Genomic DNA, 8,445 nt, shown 5'->3' with positions numbered 1-8,445 from the left:
AGTATCCTTCTTAATTAACTGTGGAGATGTTAACAATACTGCATTAACCACGCCGCGCTTTTACTCTTCATTCATAGATTTCTTAAGGCGTGTACATAAGCTGTTAAATCTTCCAGTATTATCTAATAAAGTATTGTGTAAAGAATTTACGCCTAATGTCAAGCCTACAATTGAACAAGCATTTCCATTTCATAATTGGGAAAGAATCTAGAAAGTGTTAGACACTCCGTTTATCTTCCCGGATGAGAGTGAATTTTTATTTAGATATTTACATGGTGTTCTATCCTCTAACGCTAAATTGAAAGCCCTAAATATAAAAGACACAGATGCATGTGCACATTGTGGCTGTAGAGAGGATGCGTTTCCTATTTTCTGGTTTTGTGATCAGATTCAACAGGTATTAAAGTTTTTAAAAACAGCCTAGATTACATTATGTAACTTAAGAAACCAGAATTTTCTTCATGTTATTCTGTTTGATTGCAGTTGTAATACTAATAAAGATCATAATTGTGCTGTAGTTCTCATTATTGATTATCTATTAACAATATGGAATGGGAAAAGACAAAATATAAGAAGTAACGTTTTATTTAGCATTCTAAAACAAAAATGGAATCTTCGGAGAATTATAAGTTAAAAATAAACAACTTATTCCCTACGAAGTATATTAAAAAACATTTCAAATGTTAATGACAAACTGTTGTATTTGGTTATAGGATTAAGAACATTGTTATTAAATAAAAGTAAATGTTATATGATGAACATTTATAAAAATGCCAATTGTGTAAATGCCAATTATGTAAATGCCATAACCTATCTGTAAATTTGATTTAATGTATTTTTCTTAAAAAAAATACGTCATTTTAAAATCCTTTTTAAACATCATAATTATGGCTAAATGGCAATAATTAAAAAGAGGGATGGGAACACGTTTAGACTACTTACTGCAGTATGAAAATTTTGTGTTGAATTTGATGATGGCTTTCACAAAAGAAAACAAGTAAAAAATGCCGAAGTTTCTTCGGCACCATCTAGATTTCTGAGCAGCCTATAATCTAGGCCACCGAACACAGATTTATCTTTTAGTTGTCTCTGCATAATGCTGTGTGAGCCGCAGCCCATATAACTCTCAGAAGGCCGTGGTGGCCTGTGTTGTTGCGTTGCCAGAAGCACGACCAAGGATAACTTTAACTTTCAATAAAATAAATAGTACTGAGGCTAGAGGTCTGCGATTTGTTGTTGAATGATTGATGGGTGGGCGATCAACATATCAATATTGTTGCAGCCCTCTAGCCTTAGTAGTTGTAAGATCTGAGGGCGCGGACAGAAAAAGTGCAGACGGACAGAGTTAGCCATCTCAACAGTTTTCGTTCGCAGAAAATAGAAACATTGGAAAAGGAAACACACACGTTCTCGAAGCATGGGAAAGACAAATTAAAGTATTACAAGATGTACTACGATTTTATTAGCCTACCTCGTTTTTTTTTTTTTTTTTTTGTCATTTCAAGTAATTAGAAGGTGCAACCCGACGAATATATTAGTTACCGTGTGCAATTCAAAATACCCCTAGGTGGCAGTTGAAACTCTTCTACTTAACGATATCACGAGTTTCTACTTACCCCAATATCACAAAGAAAAAGCCTCGCCTCGCCTACGAATGTAACCGACGCTGTTTGCTAAGAAACCAAGACGTGAGAAGATAAGGTGAGCTAAACCGAAGTCGATTTTTCAACGGTATCGTGCATGACGTCACCCACAGTGCTCGCATCTGGTGTAAAGGGCAACTATAACAAGTTTTTTCACGAATTTGTGACAGTTCTTGAAGTTTTTGGAATTGAGTACGCTATCGCCATGGTGATCTGAGCTATTTAAGGAAGCTGTAACACAGAAATGGACAATGTTGGAAGTGAAAAGGTTAGCTTATACCGTTTTCCTAAAGATCCCGAAACATGAAGGAAGTGGATGAACATCAGCAGCAGAAGTGACCACATAAACATCAAACACGCAATCGTCATCGGTTCATTTCCAACAAAGCGATTTTGCAAGAAACCTCAGGCATGAATTGCTTAACTACTTCCCTGCACATGCAAGAAAATTGAAGAATGATCTATACCGAACCAACGCTTACCTCTGCACGATAGTGCCACTGGTTTGGTTTAGTCTACCAGTTGAATTAAAATTGTGGATAAATATATTAACTATAGGCTTATATGAATCCTTCTGTCAATTAAAGGACATAAATATATCTTCTGTTCGATTCCCCATGCATATAAACCATAATTGACTGTTTAATATGCCCGCCCACTGCACGCCAGTGATTAACTAGCTGTCGAAGGGGGAATGACGTCACACTAATTAACATTCAAAATGATTATCTAGTACGGATTTGACTGTTTGGTGATGCTGAGTTTCATGCATGAATCAGGACACCACAAATTTGAGTTCCCGGAGTTGTGAAGTATGCAATTGTTATCTCCGGTAAAAGATACATATAGTTGTATATCATTATAGTTGGTTCACTTAGGGTAGATTTTTGGGTGAGCCCTATGCCTACGAGACGTTTGTTTGGCGGCCGTTGATTGGCTGGGAGCTGCCTACCTCCCGGTACCAGTCAATCAGCGGCCACCAAACAAACGCTTCGCAAGCATAGGGCTCATACAAGAATCTATACCGTAAGTGAACCAGCTATAGGGAGGTCTTGGATAATTTTGTCTGGGCATCTTTTTTTTATGCCCAGTCTAAATACACAAGCATCTTGTTTTTTACTTTTTCTTTTAAATTGGTGTTGGCCTGCATAAGCAATCCGACATAGACCTCATTAATTTAGATGAGGCATAGGCTTATGCAACAAGTTCCGATGTTACGGTGTTAATTCATCGCAATCCTGCATGTCAAATGTTAATATCATTGAGAGATCAGGCATACATGTCAATTTTTTATTTATTCTTTTTAGGCAATGACAGGGCATAAGTCTACACGTCCTTTTCTTATATTTTGAGGCAATGACAGGACATAGGCCTACTCGACAATTTCTTATATTTTGAGGCAATGGCAAGGCTTAGGACTACACATCAAATTCTTATTTTTGGAGGCAATTACAGGGTATAAGCCTACACGTCAAATTCTTATATTTTGAGGCAATGGCAGGACATTAGGCCTTCTCGTCAATTTATATTTTGAGGTCATGACTGAGCATAGGCCTACACATTAAATTCTTATATTTTGAAGCAATTAATGACAGGGCATAGGCCTACTCGTTAATTTCTTATATTTTGAGGCAACACAGACAGGCCTACACGTCAACTTCTTATATTTTCAAGCAATGTCAGGGCATAGGCCTAAACATAAGTTTCTTGTATTTTGAGACGCTGACAGGGCATGGTCTGTCTACACGTCACTTTCTTATTACAAATAGTTTTCTAGCCGTATCTGTTGGGAAGAGAGTAGCTTTTAATTAATATAATAGTTTCAAATGCACGATGTATAATGTATAAGTATGCACGAAGTGGAATGTACACGTATAAGCAAGAGCACATACACATACATGCCTGGATGGCCATAGAAATTGTAACGCCCATAGAGCGTCAATCACTGGAGTGGCGATCGATTGTGTGACTTCGAGCGGCCATATTGAAAGGTCTCGGTCCAGCTCATAGTACAATACTTTATTGCTATTATTATTTTTATCTATTTTACTATCATTATTACCTTATTATTATTACTATTGTTATTATTGTTGCTGGTATTATTAATATTATTACGGGACCCAATTTAACAGGATCTAAGCAGTGTCTAGCATAAATGGTTCCTGTAAATTACAGGACTTTCTTAGCATACATTCACTAAGCCCTAACTAAAAAGTAATGTACAATCACTAAACACTAACATTCACAATGTACTTACACCCACTAAACACACTTACTATACGCACTAAACACATACTTGCTATACACTCATACTCACTAAACACTCACATGTAACTTACACTCACACTGAATAGCACTAAACACTCGGTGAAACTCAACACTCACTAGGAACTCGGGATACACTAAAAACTCATAAAACACCAAACACTCAATAAATACTCACTATACCACAAACACTCATTTAATCCTGAACATTTATTAAACACTAAACAATTACTAAGCATTCACTAAGCACTTACTATACACTAAACATTCACGAAGCACTCACTATCTATACACTAAACCCTAAACATTCATTAAACACTAAATACTAGCTAACCCCTAAACACTCATTAAACACTTAACAGGGAATGAACATCACTCATCATTCATTAAACACTCAATAAACTCTTACACACTAAACATTCACTAAAAACTAATATTCACAAGACATTCACTAAACACTGCTAAGCGTTCACTGAATACTTACTAAACATTCAACAAACACAAACATTCACTAAACCCTAAACAATCACTAAACATTCACTGAATACTTGCACTAAATATTTACTAAACTAACGTTCACTAAACACTCGCTAAACAGTCACTAAATACTTACATACTAAACATTCACTAAGACCCTGGACTCACTAAACATTACCTGAAAATTATACTAAACATTCACTAAACACAAACATTCACAAGACATTCACTGTTAAACATTCACTAAACACTAACATTCAAAAGACATTAACTAAAACATTTACTGCATACTTACACACTAAACATTCACAAGATATTCACTAAAACCCTAAAGACTCACTAAACATTCACTGAATACTTACATAATAACATTTACTAAATACTTACATATTAAACATTCACTAAAACCCTAGACTCACAAAACATCCACTGAATACCTACACACTAAACATTTACTAAACCCTAAACTAAACAATCACTAAAGAATTTTATACTCATAAACATTCACTAAACCCTAAAAATTCGCCAACACTTACTCATTAAACATTAACGATGAAAAAAAAAAATCAAAATCGCACAGATCCCCTATTCAGTTTGCGGGTTACCAGACGTTTAATAATGCCCGCAAGTCTTTGCAGTGCCACCCTGGTGGAAGACCACCGAACTACGTAGTACTGGTATAGAGATCGCAACTCCAGGTATATACCCTCTATGGTAACGCCACATATACCACAGAGGATATAAGTAAAACTTAAGGGCACATGGCCGATGACACACACAGTTCAATCTTAGGAGAGAGAGAACATTTTACTTAAATTGTTTTCACGTGCATGAAATGGTCTATTATTTGTCGGGCAAAGTTAAATTTTTTCGAAAGGCTAGGGGTGGGGGGGGGAGGGGGGGGGGGTGGGAGAGGGAGAGCGTTTTGCATAACTGAATGAACCCATATGTTGATATGATAATTCTAGCAATTAAAGAGAATATACAGTAATATCTTCATTCGATTCCTAATGTAAATAAATAATGTTCGCTGGTTAAGATTGACTAAGTTGCAATTAGGCCTTGACCTATATTTGTTGAGAATAACTGTAAAGAGAAAATGCCAGTCAACACGAAGGTGAGAGAGGGCAAAATTCATTAGAATTTTTTTCACGTACATGAAATAGCCAGTTATTTGTTTGGTATAAGAGAGAGAGAGAGAGAGACAGATTTTCTTGCATATTAATGAGACACTTTTGTCGGGGTGTTAGGAAGATGATCATGATAGTTAATTATATATGTATATATATATATATATATATATATATATGTATATATATATATATATATATATATATATATATATTATTACGTATTGGGGCCCTGTGAGAGACTAGATACGTAAACAGAAATGATTGAGGGATTTCAAGAGGTGGCAATTTGACCTCTGTCCGAGACCACGTCTCGCGGCCGACGATGAGAGCGATACTCCTTGCTTTCGAATCACGGGGCTTCCAACAACCGCCTCGAGCATTGCCTGAAAGGTGGTAAACACAACGCCAGCAAATTGGGAAGGAAAATAGGTCTTATTGTAGAAGTCCCTAAAATCCATCTCGAAGCCTAGCTACTCTTGTGACCTGCCTCTCTTACCCTAAGCTTCCGTCAGACCGGAAATATCATTCCTACGACATCCCCACTCTCCCAACAACAGTCGCTTCAGGAGAAAGCATGGCTGCTACTTTTATAATTAAATATAACTAAAACTCTGCTGGGAAGGCGAGGCGTTCTATAAACGTAGCAGCTCCCCCTGTTAAGAAGGCATTCACTCCCTTTCGGGCGTGAAGGTCTTGGCTTAAATAAGTTGATCGCCTCGACAACCCAGTTCTCCTACTCTAACTTGAAGTTTTTTGAGCAGCGATACGGCTGACTACAATGGCCTACCTAACTTATAGGCAAAGATGCTAAGTGTACTAACTTAATGTAGGGATGTAATCTAGCCTAAGTAATAACTACGGGTTGTCTGTGACGACAGTCTACTCTACCCCTAGATAAGGTTACCTTTGCAAAAATTCTACTGCTACTAACCTAATGACCCTGGTACTAAATAATTAGACTAACCTACTCAATACAGTTAAACGAAGACGCAATCATTCCAGAGTGTGGTACGCACAGCAGTAGTTCAGCGACGGAACTGTTAAAATACATAATGAGAGGTAATGATGCGTTGGGGATGATGAGTGGTTAAATTACCAGGAGGGAAATGCAATGAGGTAGTTATGACATTTACATGAGTGTTAGTATCACAATTTCTAGGGGTTAGAGGGTTAGTTCTACTGGCAGAGATCAGGCTGGCTACCTTCTCTGGGTAGGTGCCAGGATCATTCTGCAAATGAATGCGACACTGTACCTCGGGCACAGGTGTCAAGGAGAGCATGTGGCTCTTTTGTGTTAGTTTGTTAATGACGTCCCTTCTTCTTCTTCTTCTTATTCCCCCAGGACCTGGCTATACCAGTCCTTGGAGTAGACGGAGGCACCGACTCTGGGGAAAGGCCAGAAAACGCCGGCAGGAGCAGAGGCAGTGGTAGCCTGAGGCGGTATGAAGGTGAGGTCTGCCGGAGGTTGGATTCCCTCGGGCGACAGTGGCCGTTGGTGAGGGTTTGAAGAACGATCGCGGAACTAGTGATTGGCCATGGGCTGCGGTAAGCTCCATGCTGTTGGAGGATCTCCGTAGGAGGATCCTTGGGTAGGTTAGGCGCCGGCACTAGCTCGGGCCAGGCGCAGAAGTCAAGTTCGGTGGTGGCTCTACGTCCAGGCTGGACGGAGCTTGGTACTGGACAGTGCTGCCAAGTTGGCACTGGCAGAGAGTTGAGGGTCGACCTGGACCTGTGGCGGGTACCGGAGGTGCAATACCTCTCAGCGTGCCCTTGGAAATGGGAGACAGAGGACTCCTGTCTCTGGTTGAAGGCTAGGCCTTGGGGAACATGGACAGTGTCCGCTGCTGATAGTCGGCTAGGGCACCTAGGCCAATTAGTAGAGTGCCCTATTACGTTGCAGGTTTTGCAACGGAACTGTGAATGATCAATCTCCCTTCCTGGTAACGAGGGAGACTGTTGGTGGTTGTACTTCCTGGAGGAAGTAAAATTTCGATTACTCCTTGCTTTAGAGTGATTGGACGTGGGGTTAGGACCCCTAGGCTTTTTGGAATGCGAGGGAGACTTCATGTCTTGCCCTAGGAGGAGGTCGTAACCTCCTGGAATGTAGCTTGCAACTGCAAGAGTACATACCTTGGAGAAAAACTAGGTCTGGTGACCCTCAATTGGACGGTCGGAAGGATCAGTTTAATGTGATTGATACCTTCAATGGTGATCAATCGACGTCTATCAATGTTAGCCCCTCGGGGGATTCGGTCTTCCCGTATCAGGGAGATTTGATTTAGCGCCAGAGTCGTCGTAGGCTCTGACGTGGCTTGGCTGATAATGGCTTTGGAGGGGTGCGACGGTTATAGGGCCCTTAGCTGGGGGGTCCTAGAGAAGAAGGATTGGTGACGGCCATTGCGATGGCCGGAATATTGTGGTTCGCGCACCTCCGTAATTTGCAGACATGTGACCCTTGCGGCCACAGTCTCGGCAGAACTTGTTCCAGAACCTCTTCCGTGGCACTGGATGATAAGACCGAGATGCCCCCACAGGTTGCGAATCTGCGGAGTCACCAAGGCTGGCAGTGTGCTCTGGCACAGGTGAAGAGTCCTCTCTGGCAGTGATGTGACGTGGGGAGGTTAAGGAAACCTCCGTTGAATCATCCTCGGAAGCAAGTCCGGGGTTAACTGGTGGGCTTACCTCTTCCAAAAGGGAGGAGGTAGGCGGTAAAAAGGTAAAAGGCTGGCAGGATGCGGCAGGAATTTCCATCTCCGGCACTGGATCAGGACCAGGCTCACAAATAGAAAGGATGTCAGGCTGACCAGAGACGGCGGGACTAAGAGAGACAGGGGGTGCAGGGCTGGAAGCTGGCAGAGTGGCTTGAGCTAGGATACTCTCCTTACGGGCCTTCTCCCGCTTGATGTCGAGTTCCTTCTCCTTGAGAG

The sequence above is a fragment of the Macrobrachium nipponense genome, chromosome 2 (assembly GCF_015104395.2).
Source record: "Macrobrachium nipponense isolate FS-2020 chromosome 2, ASM1510439v2, whole genome shotgun sequence".
NCBI lineage: Eukaryota > Metazoa > Arthropoda > Malacostraca > Decapoda > Palaemonidae > Macrobrachium > Macrobrachium nipponense.
The sequence above is the reverse complement of the archived record's forward strand: the minus strand, read 5'-3'. Positions refer to the sequence as shown.